At 45.5% G+C, this 21,368-nt stretch overlaps 1 long non-coding RNA gene across 1 annotated transcript in view; it reads right to left on the bottom strand.

Moving 5' to 3' along the window:
• LOC143666805 (uncharacterized) overlaps positions 1-21,368 on the bottom strand; it is a 55,156-nt gene that overhangs the window by 18,400 nt on the left and 15,388 nt on the right. Inside the window, exon 2 of the long non-coding RNA XR_013167736.1 lies at positions 4,010-4,127. This is a non-coding gene — a long non-coding RNA (uncharacterized LOC143666805). The remainder of the gene's footprint in view (positions 1-4,009; positions 4,128-21,368) is intronic.

The following is a 21,368-nucleotide window of genomic DNA, read 5'->3' as shown; positions in this document are numbered from 1 at the left end:
CAGAGTTGCGGGAGCGATGCTTTCATCAGGGAAGCACACCAGGCCCCTGACAGGTCAGAGGGAACGGATGCTCTCGCTCTCCACTCTGTTAACATAATGAGGGGATAACCTGATATTTAAATCGCAGCCAACGCGGTAAATCTGCATTGTCAGCCGTCAGCGTGATTTACAAAATAACTTTAAAATGCATGAACCTTCTTCTTTATGAAGCACTGGGGTGCTAAGTTAACTTCTAAATATTTTATCACCCAAGGGGGGGGCGGTTTTCTTTGCAGCCATCAATCAGCGAGCCGGCCCAGGCGTGAGGTGTCTTCACTTCACTAAGACCCCCCCCCATTATCACAGGTGCAGGGCATTCTTGGGGTGGGGGTGGGAGTGGGGGCTCTGGGTTTATTTTGTCTCTGGTCATTTCAATAATGCTTTTTCACCATCTTTCCGGAGAAACGGCTAATGCGGGCATCTCCAGCAGACTGTAAATGTCCCCACATTCACTAGACCTGAGATACAGGCATTGACTCTGACTTCGCAGGGTCCCCTCTGCAGCGGGGGTGGGAATAGGATGCTCTCAGAAGAGGGCTTTAGAGAGCACTTGGGAGCGACCACAGCATCTCCAGCATCTTTGCTACCTGGAAGAGAATGCCCATGGTCAAGGTGAGAAGCGAGGATAACCAAAGACCTTCGATCGCTCTGGGAAGAGAAGCAGGTTGGCTTTGTGGATCTATCCAGCCCCCTATCGGGGGTCCTGATCAGAACCTTTCTGGAACAACGGTACTCAACATCGAGCCCCAGGGTTGGAAACTTGATCTGGCCCATCTGGGGCAAGCCACCTTCTCGTGATGGTGCCTTAGCCGGAACCACAGGACTCTGCAGGGTCTACTGAGGACAAGCAGCTCTTTTTGCAGGCCATTCTGAGCTGGCAAGGTGCATGCTGGGAGCTGCAGATGGTCATCTTCACCTCCATCCAGGAAAATGATGCCGACGCAGAAGACATCAGAGCCGAGAGCCCAACAGCAGCGTCTGGGCATCTCGATCCAGCTGAGCCTGAAGCCAAGTGTGACGCTGCAACTCTGCAGTTCTCTAATCAAAAAAAGAGCCCCTTTTTGTTTAAAACAAGCTGGACCTGATTTTCCTGACCGCTGAAGTGGCTTAAGTGGCTTGATGAGTGTGAAACCAGTTCACAAACCACTAAGGCAAGACAAATCCAGGTCTGAATGAGGACCTTGCCACTCGCCACCTTAGTGTCCACTCATGCCTGCTATGCGCACCAAATCCACCAGCAAGTCCTGTCCTCTCGAGGCCTTAAAGCATATCCAGAATCTTCCATTTCCTCCCAAATCCAGTACCACCACCTCCACCTGTGCTGGTTTGAATCTGTGGTGGACCCCAGAAAAGCCATGTCCTTTAATCCTCATTCAGTATTGCTGGCTGGGAGCTTTTGATTGTTCCTATGGAGATGTGACCCACTGTGGATGGTCACTTTTGATTAGATGGTTTCCATGGCGATGTGTCTCCATGCATTCAAGGTGGGGATGCTCACTGGAGCCCTTTAAGAAGGAACCATTTTGGAAACAGCCGCAGAGCCCACACAGCCAGAGACCTTTGGAGATGAAGAAGGAAAACACCCCCAGGGACCTTCGTGAAACAAGAAGCCTGGAGAGGAAGTTAGCAGACATCGCCACGTTCACCATGTGCCTTTCCAGTTGAGAGAGAAACCCTGAATGTCATCGGCCTTCTTGGACCAAAGTATCTTTCCTGGATGCCTTAGATTGGACATTTCTTTAGCCTTGCTTTAGTTGGGACATTTTCATGGCCTTAGAACTGTGGACTTGCAACTTAATAAATTCCCCCTTTTAAAAGTCATTTTGTTCCTGGTATACCACATTCTGGCAGCTAACAAACTAGAACACCACCCAAGCCTCCTTCACTTCTCAAGTGGTCAATTGCCACAGCCACCTCTTGCGTCCTGTGCAATGTAATTCAGGGTCTTCCTCTCCCACTTGGAATGAGAGTCACCACGTGGCAGCCTCCCTCTTGTCATTTAGGTCTTAACTTGTTATCTCCTCAAAGAGGCTTTCCTTGACTGCTTCCACCCCAAATAACAACCTTCCCTCCAGCCACTCTTTGCTACATCAGTCTGTTTTAATTTTGTGCATTGAAAACTGAGACCATCTCATTAATTTTCTGATTTTATTTTTTGTCTGTCTTTCCCCATTAGAATAGAAGCCGCATAGGAGCATCCATTGAATCCACTTGTCCAGGCCTGTGGTCAGCTGAATAACGGCCCCCAGAGATGTCCATGTAATAATACGTGGACCCTGTGAATTTGTTCCTGTTCATGGTGGAGGAACTTGGCAGATGTGTTTAAGGATCTTGAGATAAGGGGGTGATCTGGGATTATAGGGAGAGACACAGTGTAATCACAGGGTCTTTATAAAACAGAGAAAGGAGGGCCACATGAAGATGAACTCACAACCAGAGATTGAGAGAGAGAGATCTGAAGAGGATATGTTGCTGAGTTTTTAAACTGGAGGAAGGGGCCACAAGCCAAAGAATGCAGGAGGCTCCTAGAGCTGGGGAAGGTGAGTAGAGATTTTCTCCCAGAGCCCACCTTGGTCATAACCCGAGATCACTTATGAAGCACCAGCACAATTCATGACACTTTCAAAGGTTCTTAAGAAATCTTAGTTCTGATAGTAGTTGGGGCTTCAGCAGAGACACAAGAAACACAGCAATGCGAACAAAACGCTAGCTCATTGTCCTCTCATGTCACTGCTCCAGATGTACAGACATGGCTCGGAGCGTGAGCAGGGCGTCCAGGGAGTACTGGGTGCCAGAGACCCAGTCCTGCCTGGCTCTACCCCGTGGGGCCTCACACAGATCTGACCACCCTCTGGGCCTCCAGTTCCCCACCTCCAGAACTAGGGGACCCGTCCATAGGCGGCTCAGGACTCTTTCCATTTCCACAGTCCAGCGTGGGAAAGGGTGGGGGGAGCAGGGTTTCCCTTGGGAGAGTGTAGTCAGTCAATGAAAGGAGGAAGGCGGGGAGAGAGGGAGACAAGAGAGAGAAAAAGAAAGGAAGGAAAGGAAAGGTACAGGAAGGGAAGGGACAAGAAGGCAGGGAAGGGAATGGAAAGGGAGGGGAAGGGAGGGGAGTAAAGGAGAGGGAAGGGGAGGGAAGGAAAAGGAAGGAAGGAAAGGGAAGGGAACAGAGAAGAAGGAAAATAAACAAAGATGAGAAGGAAAGAAAGGAAAAGGAAGGGAGAAAGAGAGGGAGGGAGGAAGAAGGAAGGGAGGAAGGAAAGACTAATGGATCGTTTTGGAAAAATGCTGATGCATTAAGCATAATATTTTGAAATTTTAGACCACAACACTACTCTTGATATAGTTACTTATTACACGGTGCTGGTGTGCAGTTTGAATCACAAATTGCATACTAATAGCCTAATTCATAAGCCGTTGACATTCTTTATGAGTCCTTAGCATTCAGAAATGAAGAATTTGTGTTCAAAATATAATTTGCATTGCAAAATTCAATAATTTAGTTTCTCGTATTCATTAATGCCTAAAACCACAACACATAACTTATCCCATTCCAAATCCCTCTTTAGGACACTGAGAAAAGAAGTGTTTCCACCAAGAGATCAAGTACAGCTTTTTATGGGTGCATTTGGACCGGCTCCGAGAGGACCAGGGGAGGGGAAGCCACACAGGCACTTCCCCCTGAAGGAGTTTGCTTCAGTCAGACAACAGAGCATGGGCACTTCTCAGGCTCAGGGTTTCCTCATCTCAGGAACCCAATCCAAGGCTAAGATTCTTACCGAGAGAGTTCTGAAATTTTTCGTTAAACAGTCAGTGAAGTGATTGGTGTGACATTCAGTACAATGGTCCATGGAACACTCAATGGAATGGTCTGTAGGACCTTCAGAAATATCATCAACCAGCTATTGAATGGAAAGGTCTGTAGAGCAGCCCAGGAGCTAGAAATGGGGAGCATTCTCTTGGCAGTTACCTTCAGGACCACCTTCCAACCCCCGTCGTGAGGTTGAGAATCTGCCTCACATATATGAAGTTCCAAGTTGGAGCCATGGCATCTCGAGCTGTTTTTGTTTTCTAACACAAGGTAGGCTCTGAAAGAAAGAAAAGAGAGAGAGAGATTGCTCACGGAAGAGTCACAGCAATGCTGACCTCGCTCAGATGCCCCTTAAGGGCAGGGCTTTCAGGGCACTTCCTGGGGTTCAGCTCCAAACCACCCAGCTTTTGGTTTGATGGATTTTATTGGAATTTGGGGGACAATCCTCAGATGTGCTAGTGTAAACCTTTTCTTTCAGAGCAACACATAGTTACTGGGTCAAACCAGAACCTTACAGAGCCCAGACCTGAGTACCAGGACAAGGAAATTGAACAAACACAATTCCTGGAGTTGACAGTCCTGGGTCTTAATTCTCACTTTGCCTCCCCAGCTTGTGGTGTGAACTTGTCCGAATCATCCCCTCTCTCTGAGACTTGAAAGAGGGAAGTTTGAATGTCATGATCTCAAAAGACTCTTTCAACACCAAACCCTCTAGAATTTCAGGATCTGGCCCAAACTGGACACTGGTCGCTACTGTTTTGGTGAGCCTGCTTCCCAGAGCTGCTGTCCAAGCTGCCAAAAGGTCAAAGACCGGCGGGCCGCGGTGGCTCAGCGGGCAAAGTGCTTGCCTGCTATGCCGGAGGACCTCGGTTCGATTCCCGGCCCCAGCCCATGTAACAAAAACGGAGAAACAGAATACAATAAAACAAGAAAATGTTTAAAGATGTTTCCCTTTCTTCCTTCCTTCCTTCCTTCTATCCTTCCTTCCTTCTCTCTGTCTTTCCTTTAAAAAAAAAAAAAAAAAAAAAAAAGGTCAAAGACCAAACACCTCATTACAACGTAAGCTCCATTACAAGGGACCAAAAGCATGTCATTCAGCGCTCCATACCAGCATACAGCCTGCTTATCCTCAGTGCCCAAGAAATAATCATTCATTCACTCAGCAGTCAAAGGCCCTGCGGCCGGAATGTGCTGTCTGTGTCCATGGAAGACGAGCGAGTCCCGCGCGGATGGTCTTACGAGCGAGGAGAGTGGGAGAGAGCTCAGGAGAGCAGGCAGGAGGGTGTCCTGTCGGCCTTCTCGGTGTCGTAAGATGCCGTTCTGGGTGTCGTAGGGAACGATGGGAAGTTTTAAGCAGGTGGCTGGCACGACCTGGTTCCTAGTTTTAAGGGTCCCACTGGATGCTGCATGGAAAATTGAATTATTGAACGAACTGAGTACAAAGCACCTACTATGTGTTCCTTGGAAAAGTCCGTCTCAGAGGGCGACACCCACCCATGAGCGTGTCGTAGTCCGGCTGCTGCTCGTGTCTGCCCAGGAAAGCCGTCTCACCCTGCGGGCACCTGACACCCCTTCACAAAGCTTCAGGCGACTCTCGTTTTGCGACGTGCTCGACTCCCACCTCCCATCCCCACAAACCCGGCAGCCCCGGAATGAGGACGAGCGATTCGTCAGTGGATCTAAAATATTTATTGTGCACATTTTAAAGGCCAAAGTGCTACATCATCGAGCTCAGCCCAAGCGGGGACAAGGCTTCACAGCGTGGATGACAGAGATGAGGATACACTGGACGGAATTACAGACGATTCATCTGTGCAAACGCAACTCTTCGGCGGGGACTGCAGGCTCACTTACACACCACAGACAAACCAGGCTCCTAATGACCACCATTAAAATTTAATACAATTTACTTTTTAAAAAAAATGGAATTCCTTGCGTACAATATAGCTTTCATCTATCCCACGGGGGAGAATGTGAGAGGTGGGGATTGGAGGAATGGAGGGTCTGGGCTTGTTTCGAGGGCAAGTCTTGAGCTAAACTCCTGAGAAGACTCTCTGTAAGACACCTCCATTCGTAGAAGCTCCCCTATCCTGGAAGCAGCACCATTTTCCCTTTGGGGGATGGAGAAATGCATGCAATGGGAAAACGTCATTGGTAGGAGGCAGAGGCCATGGTGGGCAAAGTGGGCAGGGCTTCGAGCAGGTCATTTAGCCATCTCTAATCTCAGGACCCTCATTCTATAAATGAGGGTGAAAGAAGGTCTGATTCAGGAGTTGTGCTGAGAATTGAACAGGGCAGGGCATGCAACATACTGAGGATCAAGCTTGGCCCATGGTCAACGGTGAGCTCGTCCCCCCATCACTACTGCCATTACAACTGCTGCACTGCTTGACACTGGCTGTGGGCCTCTGGGAGAACCTCCTAACCTTTCTGTACTATGGGGTGCCCTGGCTCACCAGGGCTGCTATGACAAACACCACCACACTGGCTGACTCAAACAGCCAGCGTCCATTGTCTAGTCCACTGTCCATTTGAAGGCCGAAAGTCCCAACATGCTGTCAGCAACGCCACACTGTCCCCCATCAGTAGCGATCTGGTGGTGGCTGTCCTCGGGCACACAGCCAGCCCTCTCCTGTGTCTGACCCGCTGGTTTCCAGTGACTTCCAGCTCCTACATCTCCAGATTTCTTCTGACTTCCACATCCTAGGTCTCCTGTCATAGAGATTAAGCCTGTTCTAGTTTGCTAGCTGCCAGAATGCACCATACCAGAAACGGAATGGCTTTTAAAAAGTGGAATGTAATAAGTTGCTAGTTTACAGTTCTAAGGCCGAAAAAATGTCCCAATTAAAACAAGTCTATAGAAATGTCCAGTCTGAGGCATCCAGGGAAAGATACCTTGGTTCAAGAAGGCTGATGAAGTTCAGGGTTTCTCTCTCAAGTGAGAAGGCACATGGTGAACACAGCATCATCATGCTGTCTAACTGTCACAGCATCATCTAGATGTCTCTCCGGCTTCCTGTTTCATGAAGCTCCCTGGGAGGTGTTTTCCTTCTTCATCTCCAAAGGTCCCTGGCTTATGGACTCTCTGCTTCGTGGTGCTGCAGCATTCTCTGCTCTCTCAGAATCTCATTCTCCAAAATGTTTCATCTTTTATAGGATTCCAGTAAACCAATCAAGACCCACCCAAATGGGTGAAAACACACATCTCCCCCAACCCAGCTTAACAACCACTCTTGATTAGGTTACATCTCCGGGGAGATGATCTAATTATATACAGTATTGAATAGGGATTATTCTGCCTCTACAAAATGGGATTTTGATTAAAGCATGGCTTTTCGAGGGGACATGGATCCTTTCAAACCAGCACAAAGCCCCACCCTGATTCAGTTTGGCTGCATATGAGATAATAATGACACCTTCAAAAGCTCCTATTGACAAATGAGCTCACGCCCAGGGGAACGCGGAGTAGCCTCGGGACATCCTCTGTGGGGCACACGTGTCCGTCGCTGACGTGGGCTTATGACCGCTGGTGGCAAGACCAGACCCGGGAAGGAGAACGCGGTGTGCACGCTGGGCAGGCTGACCCCTCCGGCCCCACCGCCGTCAGCCGCTCCAGACACCGACCTCATCCTCAGCCAGGATTTACAGGGAACAAACAGGGACTGCTGCTAAGACGTTGTCGGAGGGGTGGGGAGTGAGCTGCTGGGGGGTCCGCGGGACGTCCCACTGGCCACCCGTCTGCCCTGCCTGATCCCTGAGGCTCTCTAAGCCCCAGTGACCCCGATAAATAAACTGGGGGTCGTAGCGGATCTGCATATTTCATTAGAGCTGTTAAATGAAATACAGTAAGAGATATTAAGACGCTAGAAAGGGTTAAAAGTTCCAGATAAATATAAGATGTGGATGTTATTGTTGATTAAGTAGAGAAGAAGTTTGTCTTATCATTGTAGTGATTCCTCTAGCCCTGAGATAGCAGATAAATCAGAGAAACGTCCAGTCAGAGTGAAACATGGATCTCCAGGAACTAGGGTGCAGTTTCCTCGGGATTTTTTTTTTTTTTTTTCGTTTTGTAGTCTTTGCTGAAAGACATTTGAACTGAAGTTAATAATTGAAACGTAATGAATAATTGCAGTTTGGGGTCCATAGCACAATAATAATTGCCAGTTTATTACTTTTTTAATATATTTGCTGGGTATTAATAACGTTGAAATAATGCAAGAAGATCATGGGAAATAAATGAGATATACCACTTGTCAAGAAAAAAAAAAAAAAAAACGAATTTCCAAACTGTAGGCGCTGCTCTTATGAGTTCTATGACGAATGCAGCATTGCCCCAAATTCTTCATCTTGAAGACGTCACCTGCAAATGTTTGCCGGATGTAATTTCGGCCAGTTCCTCTAGCTCTCTGCCTAGCAACATATTCAAGCCATTCCATTGAGCCTTCTGCTCTCACCTCACCCAATCCCTCGCTGCCACCCCTGGCCTCTTCACCAATCACGCAGCTCCCCTAGCCCCCACCTAGCGCTAGCCTCCACCTAGCGACTTCTGACCTCACATCACACCACTCTCTTCTCGCTCTCTGATAGGCTCAACCTTCATTACAACACCCATTTCATTCGCCAATCACAGCCTTCCCCAACTCCCCCTCCCTATTTCCGCCACCCCGCTATATAAACCTCTGCACTTCCTATAATAAACGTTCGATGTGTAACGCTACTCGTTCCCGCGACTCTTCCTTTAAGCGTCGCGCGCCTTCACACGCCTTCGAGCCCCCGGGACCGAAAGCAGATCGCGACTGCCCGAGTTCCCCGTTCGCTGAGAGACAGACCCCAAGTGGGAGCACCGGACCGGACCGGCTCCCGCAAATGTTGGTTCCCGCAGAATTCTCATCCAGTCAAATAAAGCCAGAGGCTCACTGCACAGACCGTGCCTTACGTGCTCCTTGGGGTGTGAGGAGCTCGATGTCACGCAAGGTCCCCGAGCTGGGGATAAGAATTCCTGGATTTGAGCCTTGGTTTTTTGGTCGGTTTTTGGACAAATCTTCCTGCTCCCCAAGGTCCTCATGTCCTCACTGTAAAACGAAAGACAAAACCATGAAAATGGAACAAGGAGTTCAGCCTAAATCCTGGGTCCCAAAATTTTCATCACACACACACAAAAAAAAATTTATTACTTTCTCCCCCAGGAGCTGCATGTTTGAAAGCTTGGCTTGTAATAGTTGAGAAGCAGTTAAGTCCACCAAGTGCTGTCCTCTCTGACATGTCCTTTGTAGGACCTGGTAATGGATTTGACAGTGTGCCCCAAAAATCCGCGTCCACCCAGAACCTCCGAATGTGACCCTGTTTGGAAATAGGGTGTTTGAAGATTTAATTAGTAAAGGATTTTGAGATGAAATCATCCTATATTTAGGGTGGACCCTAAATCCAATGACTGGTGTCCTGTAAGGAGAGGCAAGGGCACTGTGACACACAGAGGAGAAGCCCTGTGAAGATGGAGGTAGAGATTGGAGGGATGCTGCCACAAGCCAAGGGGCTCCAGGCACCCCAGAGGCTGGGAGAGGCCAGGAAGGACCCTGGAGGCTTCACGGGGAGCCTTGCCAACACCGTGGTTTCAGCCTTCTGGCCTCCAGAATTGTGAGAGAATAAGTAAGAAGCCCCTGGTTTGCGGTACTTTGTGAGGGAGGCCCTAGGACACTAAGAGAGGCCTTAGCACGCATCACCTCTAAAAGGAGAGGGTTGACGTGGCATCTCAACACTGGGGGACCGTGCCTGGCTATGGGGAGGGTCACAGCTTGTTCATTACTACAATCAGCTTAAGGAGTGAAATCTGCAAATGACTTTCCAAGAAGAATTAGAGCAGATTTGCAGGACCCTCTGACAAAGCTGTTCTGGCTCATTTGTGTTCAGACACAATTCCTTTTGTTGGCTGCCATGTCCTGAGCTGGACATGAGGCAAAGGGAAGGACAGCGGAAGAGCTGGGACTGTCCTTCACGCAGGGGTATGTGCTCCGTCCTCAACCTGTCCTGAGAGGCGGTGTGCTGAGATGGCCATTGGTTGCTTTCAAAACAAAGACAATGTTTCCTTTTTCCGGTTATGAGAATGATGCATTTTATTTTTAATAAAAAAATATAAAGTAAAAAAAATCATAATAAAATCACCACCTGAATATAGCTAATGCTAATATTTTTATATTATAACTTTTATTGATATTCTCAATTCATATAAATAACCACATAGACATGTAGGCTAAGTTTTACACAAACACTATATTATACGTGTTAGATTATACTCTGGTTTTGCTTTTTTTCTCAATTCTATACTAAGCCAGGAACTTTTTTCCATGACAACAAAGACTTGCAAAAGTTTTGCATTGTATTGATTCACTGTCAGTCATTCACTGTTGACATCCATATAGCTATTTTTTAAAAAAGCAACTGTGAAAAAGAGTAAGAAAGGTTTTTATGTACCTATATGGAGCAATCTCCAAGATAGGTTGTTAAGTGTAAAAAGCAAAGTTAGAACACTATTTACTTTGCTCCCATTTGCCTAAAAAAAAAAACCAGAAAGAAAGAAATTTGGGGGCAGATTTTTCATTATATATCCAATTGTACCTTCTGAATTTTAAACCATAAGCTTGCATTAACATGGACAAAACACATGTGCTTATGATTCTTTGCTTTATACACTTCATTGTCTATACATGCATGCACATACACACACACACGTGCACACAGCCGATTCTTACCATGTGCAATAGCTATGTTCTATAATGTCACTGCAAACACTGCATACTGAACCACTGTTTTAGGAGAAATACAGAGTTAGCTTCCTTCAAGCCTCTGATCCCAACATTTTTGTCAACTAACACATAACTCTCTGTTTAAAGACACCTTACTATATACTGATCTTTCATTAGCATCGAATTCACAGCTGGCAGTACTGCCACTCCTGCTGAGCAGTGCTTATCTAACGTATGCATTCTCTCCGGGAGCACAACACAGCCTTCTCAAAATCTGCAAAACTAGACAGCACTTCGGCACTACGCTTGGGGATTATTTTAAATGGCAAAGTCACCAAGGAGAAACACAAAAATGTAGGAAACATGGCACTAAATATACCACAAAAAAAGGAACTTGCTTCCAGAATGAGCGCTGAAGCATGAAAGCAGAGCATGGTCTTATTCTACCTCAGCTGGGAACTTGCCTATCGGGCAACTCAAATTTTCCATCCCTGTGCATGTGTCCATGAATGACCTTGAAAGCTCGACAAGTACTGATTTGGGTGTAACAAGTAAATTTGGCACATAGGCAAATTCACAAATACAGATAATGAGGATCAATTGTATGTATGTATATATATTTCTAAAAGAATGTGTCCATTATGCAAACTATATCATCTTTAGTGTCTACATTTGTGATTTTGAAAAATATTTCATCACTGCATCCCCAGCCCCTAGCCAAGTGCTTGGGATATAAGGAAGACCTCAGTTGGTTAATGGATAACTTAATGGTTTATCAATAAATTCTAGTCATTACAAATATCACATTTATGATTTTTTGTAATTGCTTCTATTCTTTGCTCATTAGGCTTTGGGCCGCTATCTGGGAATTGCCATGGAAGCATATCACATATGGGAACCCAGTCCAGCCTCATGTGTGGCAGCGAATGGAATGTTTGAGGGTCTCTGGGGCAATTTTTCCCAGGATCCTTGTGGCTGGTACAACCCAGAATTCTGAGATGGGATCTGAAGCACACACGATTCAGAGAGAAGGTGGCTGTTTCCTCTGAGAAGGGAGTCGGAGTGGATGGAGGGAGAAGAGGGGGTGAGGCTGGTGGAGGGAAGTTACATCCAGGGACCCGAGCAGAGGCCTCCACTGAGTCTGAATGAAGCAGAGAGAGAAGGAAACCTTCCTGAGAGGAAGCATCTGGAGGGCTGGGGGCAATTGCTCTGGTAAATGTGCCTGGTGCTGGGACCATTTTTCTAGGTTCTTCATCTTGCTAGGAGAGGTAGAACATCCTCAGTGAGGGACAGGAGTTCTGGCCCACCTCAGTGGGAATCCCAGCTTCGTCACTCAGCTGCTCAGTAATTGCTACTTAAGCTCAATCGCCTCACCTGGAAAATAGGGGTGACAATGATTGCACCATACGCCTCAAATGAAGTCAGCATGAAAAATGCCTGGCATATGCTAAGCACTCAGAAAAGTCTCAGCTATTATTATGCTATAGTTATAGCCATTTCACCCATAGTTGAGGAGTTAGTGAAAGATTCGGAGAAAGACCGGGAAACCCAGGAGTTGGCAGGGATAGAGGAAGCAGAACGAGAGCTGAGAACAGTGAGGTTCATTTCATCCATTCAACCCATTTTTATGGTCCCCTCACTTGTCTCAGCATTGTGCTAGGTACCTGAGAACCAGTGGCAATAAAAACAGACACCATTCCGGCCTCTTGGAGCTTATTGTTTGGTGGGAGAGACAGACATGAATGAAATTGTATAAGTAAATGGAAAGTTGATACAGGGACAAGTGCTAGGGAAGAGAGATGTAAGGTGTTTTGAGAACTGATAACCAGAGGACTTGGTCTAATGAAAGGGGTCAGGGCAGGCTTCTCTGAGGGATGATTTCACCAAAATGTGAAGGATGGTTTAAGTGAAGAGGTGGGGCAGCAGATGCAAAGTCTCCATGGTAGGAGGGAACTTCATATGTATAAGGAGCTGGAAGAAATTCAAAGCTTCTGGAGACAGGCTACAGAAGGGAGCATGAAGTGAAGTGAGGCCAAGGGCTAAGTATGGGTCAGCCCCATGCAGGGCTGGAGACAGAAATAACCAGAGATGTGAAAACAAAGATCATATATCAGTCACATACTATCTCTGGCTCTGCATGGAGTATGTCACATCATCTCATCTAAACTCATGGCAACATCACGAAATCAGTGCTATTATTTATTATCTCCATTTTACAAATGAGGACACAGGCTAAAGAAAGATGACATTGCCATGACTTGGGCCAATTATGTCTAATTCCAAAGCCCTTGCAGGACTTCTGATCAAAAAGATGGTGGTGTAAGACATTCCATGGTGCTGTTTCCCAAAGATTCTTTGAAAATCTAGCAAAAACCAGCAAAGCCATTTTCCTCAAAACTCCAGAAAACAAAGGGTCACAGTAACCATGCAAGTGCTACATCCAGAAAACATAGCTTTAAAAATCGTAGGAAAAGTGTGACCTTGATTTCCCTTCCTCCATCCCCAGCACAATGAAGAGCTAGCCTGTGCCCCCAGTGAGGTCCAGGGACCTGTTCTGGAGAGGGCAGAGTAACCCCTAACATATACTGGAGTGCCTGTATGTTGGCGCCAAACGATTGTGTGGTAACCTGAGACACTGACCAGGAAATCCTCTCTGGATCATATTCCCAGAAATTGCCTCGCAGGCTGCAAACTGCTAAAGCAGTATAAGAAATAGTTAAGTCACATTGGCCTGAGCAAGGGGTTGCCAGTTTTAGGACATACAATGGAGCTCCCAGGAGGGGTAGAATGTCTTGTTCCATGGGGAATAGAGGGGATATTTGGATTCCTGTAAATGAGGGAATTTCCAAGGCCACAAGTAAACACAAGCCCAGGACAAGATGCAGGTTCAGAAAAGGTGGAGAGGACCCTACCCTTCACTCTCTCCTGTGGTTAATTTCCTTGATAGAAGGGCTCAACTCTGAAGGAAAACACCAGCCAAAGCAAAGCCAATTTGCAAAGACTGTGAAAGGTGTTTTTGGGTTTGGTTTATTTGGTTCTGTTAGCTCCTGGCACTCAAGGAAACATCTGTCATATCACTAACTGGATTCAAACTTAAGGAACAGACTATTCAGGAAATAAATCCCAGAGTTCACACATTAAAATGCACAGTATGCACAAAAGATTACAAGTTAAACAAAGAAATGGATACTAATGACTTATCCAATGGAACAAGATAAAAGCAGAAACCATCAATGAAGAAGACAGACTTTGGACATACTGAACAAAGACTTTCAAAAAATGATCTTAAATATGTTCAAGAAGATAAAGGAAAACATGGGGAAAGAGCAAAACGATATCAGGAAAATGATGACTGAAGGATGTGAGAATTGTGAAAGAGATAAAAATTTTTTAAAGGAACCAAACAGAAATACTGTAGATGAAGACCACAATAACAAAAATGAAAAAACTCCTTTAGGGGGTTTCAGCAGCACATTTGAGCTGGCAGAAGAGAGAATCAGTGAAGTTGAAGACAAGACAATTGAAATGACTCAGACCGAAGAGGGGAAAGAAAGAAGAATGAAAAACTTGAACAGATACTAAGAGTACTGTAAGACACCATTGAGCATATAAATATTTGCATTAAGGGAGACCCAGAAGAAGGAAAAGAGAAAGGGTCAGAAGGAATATTCAAAGAAATAATGGCAGAAAACTTACCAAATGCAACTAAAGACAAGAATATACACATTCAAGAATCCTAATGAACCCCAAACAGGATAAACTTAAAGAGAACCATATCCAGACACATAGTAATCAAATTTTTGAAAGACAACGGTAAGGAGAGAGTTTTGAAAACTGCAGGAGAAAAGCAGCATGTTATGTACAAGGAAGCCCCAAGAAGATTAAGTGACTTCTCATCAGAAACCATGTAAGCAAGAAGGCAGTGGGAGGAAATAAAGGGCTGAAAGAAAACAATTGCCCAACCAAGAATTCCACACCCAGCGAAGATGTCTTTAAAAAATGAGGAAGAGACTAAGACATTTCCAGATGAACAAAAGCTGAGGGAGTTCACACCACTAGACCTGCCCTACAAGCAATGCTGAAGGGAACCCTTCAGACTGAAAGGAAAGAACATTAGACAGCAGATCAAAGTGGAATAAAGAAATAAAGACCTCCAGTAAAGGTAACCTTATTATTATTTTTTTTTTTTTGGTGTGGAAAGCAATATGGTGGTCTCTCAAAAGGTTAAATATAAAATCACCATATTCCTGGCAATTCTACTCCCAGATATATGTCCAAAGAAACTGAAAACAGGGCCACAAAGAGACCACTGTACATCACTGTTCACAGCAGGATAGTCACAGTAGCTAAAGGTGACAACAATGCAAGAGGACACATCAACAAATGACTAAGCAAAACATGGTATACACATACAATTGGATATTATTCAACCGTAAGAAAAAGTGAATTTATGAGACAGCTTGCAACACAATGAGCCTTGAAAGCATTATGCTGAGTGAAATAAACCAGACATAAAAGGAGAAATACCGTATGATGTCATTTGTAAGAAATGTCTAAAAATAGCAAATTCACAGATACAGGAAGTAGATGAGAGGTTACCAGGGGATGGGAAGAGAGGGGAAGGGGAAGGTTTTTTTTTTTTCAGTGAGGGTAGAATGCAAAAAAAATAAATAAATAAATAAAAAGTTAAAAAAATACACCAGTCATTGGATTTTAGGATGATTTCATTTCAAGATGTAAATCTGCAAAGACCCTATTTCCAAATAAGATCACATTCTAAGGCTCTGGGTGAGTGCACATGGATTTTGGGGGGAAACTGTTCAACCCATTATGGTGGGCATAATATGACCACAGATATAACCCAGTACCACCCCAGGCAACACAGGATCATACCCCAGGATAGAGAAAATGAAAGTACTTTGTCAACAAGGATGTATATTACGGCACAAGAGGCAATTAAGATGATTGTGGGGCTCAAGGGAGGGACACATCTCCGTGAAATCATTGCTTTCTCGAAGCAGTTCCTCCCTCTGCTCTGACAGGAAGCCCCATTCTACCAGCCCGACATCTGAACTATATTTGATGTTTCAAAAATAATTAATTGTGTCAGTTTTATTAATGTTTTAAAGTACAAATTAAAAACATGACAAATCAGTGAGTAACAGCAGTCTGTTTTAATGAAAATTTCATACTCTACATCAATAAATCATAGACCAGAGAACCCAGTGAGGACCACAGTATTTCTTGCCTGTCAGTGTAGGGGTTACTGGAGTTTACCAAAGTGACTTGGCTGAAGGGATCTACTTTGGAAGGGGGAAGATTCTGGAATTCTTCAGGACTCAAGAAACCAGACTTGGGGAGGAGAAGAGGGGGAGGATCTGGCCACAACAGTGGTAACTTGGAGAGACACAGCCCAGTGAACCCACATGGACTTGCTCTCAGAAGTGGACACCAGGACTCCGTGGCGCTTGTGGGAAACCACCTAATATTAGGGTGAAATGCAGAAGGAAGATAACATTTCCCAGGCAAGAGGAGGTGTCCACTTTGCTCTCCGTGATTGAAATCATGAGTGTGTCCAGGACAGGGATCCCTTGTCTTGCTCAAGGAAGACATGAACTCAGACCCCTCCCACCTCCACCCCCATGGTTTCCTTTGCTCTCGACTCTGTTCCAATGTTAGGGCACGTTCCCAAACATTTTGTCCACTATATCTTCCAGAATGTTTCCCTTTTTTTGAAGTCTTACAAGAGATGCCTTGTCTTGCTCCTGGATAGCAATAAGCCAAATCCATTGGTTTCATGTTTTTAAAGAAATCAGGGAGACTCAATGTTCTCCCCCCACCTTCCAAGGCAGGTTTTAATCCAAAGCCTGCTCTTCTCATCAACACCATCTTGGAAAACCTTCATATTCAATTTGGGTCCGTTCACGTCAGGGACGAGGTTGAAAAGGCAGATTCCTGGGCCAGGGCCTTGTAAATGCTGATTCCGAGGCTTGGGGATGGCAAAGAAGGACAGGACTGGGTCTTTTCCACAAGCATCCCACATGAGTCTAATGCCAGAGGTTTGCAGACCACACTGAAAAACCCCAGGAGAGAACACGGGGCCTGGAGCCTGGGTATTTGGGGAAACCGGAATAATTCAGAGCAGAAACATCTCAGTTCCAACTTCTCAGTCCTCCTGGCCCTCCCCACACCCTCCCTCTTCACCAGAGTTTAGCAAACCTCGTCTTCAGAGGCCAGATTGAAATGCCAGAATGTATGGAGATTAATCACAGAATAATACAAACTGCCGCTTATCATCTCGCATACATTTGACATAATTACCCTACAAGCAACATGAAAATGTTATACTGTAATAACTCCCAGCCAGAAGAAAAAGCGGTGTTGCTGATAACATGAAAATAGAGAAGAATACAGAACAGAGCCCTTTGAAAACTTTTAATTAATTTTTCCCCCTTTCAGCATAATTGATGTCAGTTCAGGCTTCAGTGTTTCCAAAGTGTTTAGCCTTGTAGCAAAGAAATTTAGGGCCAGCGTGGATTAACTACAGAGCAAAGCTGTGTTCATTGGGGGAACCAAAGAGTGGCCATGAAGGAAAGTCTCTGCATTTCTCAAAGGCATAACTTAGACTCGGATGCATCCCAGTGAAAACTCTTGCATATCTACCCTTTGCCTGCCCTACAGACCCGAACTCCAAAGTCCTTTGATGCTCTTTGAGACCCAAACATCAAGGTTCTTTGATGCCAAGACATTTGCTAGTTTACCTCGTTAATTTCATCTCTTGCCACTCTCCCACAAGCCCCAGCCTTACTGAATTGATTGCAATGGTCCAATGCATTCCATTCTCATCCCTCCAACCCTACCCACACGTCGCGCCAACTTCCAAAAGTCCCCTCCCCGTTTCTGTGTCTCCAGATTTCTTCACCTGGCCAACTCAACTCATTCTTTCAAAACTTAAGCTCTGATATCTTCTCCAGAAAGCTCGCACACTCACCCACAGCTGAGGTTTCTGCCTTGGGCTCCCAAAGCCTCCTGCTCTTCCCTCTAGCACAGACTTTATCACACACTATTGAATTGGTCTGTTTTATAACCTCTTCCCTCTATTAGAATGTGAACTGTCTCATTCATTTCTGCAGGCTGAGCATCCACACACTGTCAAGGGTAGAGTATGTGCTCAGAGACTATTTGGAAACTAAACAAATAAATGTTCTCCATAGTTGCTACTTTAACACTTTGTTGATACCCTTTGTATAGGAACCTTGACAGTTAAATTCCTTATATGAAACCATTTAACTTTCTTGATGAACTGCTATGATTCATTGGTCAAATTGACTTAAATAATCCAATATTTCCCTTTTTGCCTGGACTGCCAGGAAGCTCAAAGCTAAATGCCATACTTAATGACAATGATGATATTAGCCTAGGTTTTTTGCTGATTAATTTCCTTGTTTCCTCTGTTTTGTTGTTACTGTTTCTATTCGCAAGTTACTGTCCTTATTTCCTTTTATATCCAATATTTATATTGCAAGGGAGCTTATGTGATGAGCTGCAAAGGATAAGTCAAGGACACACCCTCGAATGCTCATTCTAAGTACACGTGCTGGATAAATAGGCATGCATAACTTGTCTAAGCAGTAAACAAATATCCAGCAAATATTTGTTGAGCATTCACTATGAGCCATTAAAGTAGGTCCTAAACTACAGGGAAGGAAAAACACAGTTCTCACGTCCAAGGACGTGTCTACTGGGAAACAGATAGGTGTGTGATTACAGCACAGCGCAGGAATCTGCCATGATGGAGGTGCGCCCTGGAGGCCATGGAAACGGGAAAAGCAAAACTGGAGACTTCCTGGGGAAGTTTGGGGATGCTTCCCAGGGGAAGTAGGATTTCATAGCGGAAGAAACCTGAGCTGCACTTCAAGAACATCGAGTGATTTGATATTGCTAGAGGGTCCCATGTGGACGGAGCTTGATGGAAAAACAGCCTGTTGAGATAATTAAATGAGGATCACAAAACACACAGAGGTGGGTCTTGCTGATAGGCTCAGATTCTGTTCTATAGGCCAGTGGCCTGGAAATCCCTTTTCAATGTCCAGTAACGCCATGGTAAGAGCTGTCTTTTCCGTGCAGATTGACTAAGAAAACACATGATGATGAAAGTCATAAGCTCAGCGATGCATTTAAATTAATTTGTACTTTGTTCAATCCAATCAAATCTACAGGCACATGAAAAATGACTGCATGCAGCAAAACATAAGTTATCCTCCGAATAGATATAAAGAAGATGCAAGCATACGTATTCCGTGCTTACTCTGCTCCCTGATATTTTACACTGGATGCTCGGGGTGAAATGTGGGTAGTGCACTATGTGCTCACTCTGTGATGATTACAAACCTGTAGACTGGTTTTATTGGATGCATCGCTCTTTTGCTTAATTAGGCCTTTGTTGCACCTTTCATCCTCTCTTTGTAATTGTTCTCTTTCTTCAGTGTTCTTTATCAATATTCCTTTGTTGTTCAGATATATTTTGATGTGTTCTCCTAATTCCATAGTCCTCAACTTGAGCGTGCATTAGAATCACCTGGATTCCTTGTCAAGACACGATTGCTTAGCAGCACTGCCAGGGTTTCCCATTCAGTAGACGTGCGGTGAGAACCAAAAACGTGCGTTTCCAACAAATCTCCAGGCGATGCAGGTGTGGCTGATCCAGGCACCACACTTTGAGAACCACTGTTTTCCATTAAGTTCCTTCTCCCGCTTTACTAGCAGCTCATCTATTATTTCTTGGGTTTCTCACATACTTTTACTCTTTCTTAAATTTACAAACCTTTGATTGAACAAAGAAATGCTGAAAAATGCATAAAACGATTTGATGAAGAACACAAACTCCCGAAAGTGCACTCATTTCTCAGGAACGCATTTCCATGCCGCATTCTGATTAAGATGGATGGCGCACGCATCACAGAAATTCTTAACTCATTTCAAACTATTAAGTAAATAAATGCTCGCTAACTCACATAATTTGCATTACCTCTAACTGTCACGTCGGTGGAAGCATTTATAAACGAGCAGCCAGGAATTTTGTGTGGCCACTCTGTGCTTGCAGATTTGTTAGCTGGATGGATTCGAAGAAAAGACACAGCCAACTGAACCTTGGGGAAACATCTCCAAGCATTTTATAAAAAGAGCTGCACATACAAGACCCACCAGTATATGTATTTGGTCGATATGCAACAGCTGGCGTGCGTGTGCAGGTGTGTGCTCACGGCTGAGCGGCAACCACTGCTGTGGGCAAGGGGAAGTCACTGCGGAGTTTTTGAGCAGAGATGAGATGTGTCCTGACCTGTGCATTAAAGACATCATCCTGGCAGCTGCACGGAAGGTGGGGAGCAAGGAAAGGCAGGATCCGTCCACAGGGTTTCTTCAAGGGGTTGCCTTTACAAAGTACCATAAACCAGGTGGTGAGAAATTTATGGTCTCACCATTCTGGAGGCCAGAAGTCTGAAGTCAAGGTATCAGCAGGGCTGGGCTCCCTCCTGGGGAGAATCCTCGCTTGCCTTGCCTCTTGCTAGCTTCTGGTGTTTGCCACCATCCCTTGTTCTTCCTTGACTTGCAGCTGCAGCGTTCCATCGCTGCCTCCATCGTCATGCGGCCATCTTCTCTATGGGCTGTCCCTCCCCTTCTTCTGAGGACACCAGTCCTATGGGATGAAGGACCACCCTACTCTCGTATGACCTCACCTTAATTTAATTAATTCCATCTCCAAGGACCCTATTTCCAAATAGTGTCCTTAAACCTGGGATTTAAGACGTCAACATATGTTTCTTGGGGGGGACACAATCCAACCCATAACAGGTTAAATGAGAACTCCACTCCAGGACCCATCTCTGTGGTGGCCTTCCCTTGTCAGCCTGAAATGCATCCCCATTGCCCTTGGAAGGCCAAACTTTCTTCCCTGTGCACAAAAGACGGTTGCCACTGTCTGCCCAGACAGGGCGTGACCTTTGTGTGACCTCCACGCCAGGCTGAGGTCCAGCAGATATTTAATTAGCATGACAGACTTTTATCGGGAGGCCGTGAGGACAAGTGCACAGCTGAGCATCCCCACTTTTAATTGCCAAGCATGAGAGGCCCCACATCCTTCGGGTGAACCTGTGGCTTGCTCTTCTGAACTCCAACATCTGGATTTGCCAGGACCATGGAAATTAATCCCAGCCCAGCTGATGGGATTCCCAGGCAAGAGACCCTGGCCAGAGCATTTGGCCAGACCTTTTAATTTTTCCATTGAAAGGAAAATGTGAGCCCTATACCCTCTGAGATGCCGCATGCAAGACCCCAGAAAAGCCTGGTCTTAAAGTAAATGTCAGATGTCTGAGTTTGACTCCAAGTCCCGGTACCTACTCACCATGTAACCCCGACTGAGCAGGCGCCTTACCCTCCGCGCAGTTCCATCTCCTCATTTGTGAGGCCGTGGTAAGAGTGCCTGCCTCTCGGGGTTGGTGCCAGACAATGGTCGGACGGGTTGGCACACGCCTGGCCCTTAGCAAACTCTCCACAGCTACAATCCACACCTCCTGAGCTCCAAGTGGTGCTTACATTATTTCCCACAGACTGGGCCAGTGGTTCTCAAATGCCATCATTTAGGTCCAGGCAGATCTATGGCAAACTTTCTCATTATCGTCCCCCTAAGGAGATTTTTAGACTCTTTTCTCCTAATTGCCTCTCCCGCGAAATATTATAATAGCACAGGTACACTGTGGCCCTTAGATATTCCCTGACTG

This window comes from Tamandua tetradactyla, chromosome 23, assembly GCF_023851605.1.
Source record: "Tamandua tetradactyla isolate mTamTet1 chromosome 23, mTamTet1.pri, whole genome shotgun sequence".
Classification (NCBI taxonomy): domain Eukaryota; kingdom Metazoa; phylum Chordata; class Mammalia; order Pilosa; family Myrmecophagidae; genus Tamandua; species Tamandua tetradactyla.
The sequence above is the reverse complement of the archived record's forward strand: the minus strand, read 5'-3'. Positions and strand labels throughout refer to the sequence as shown.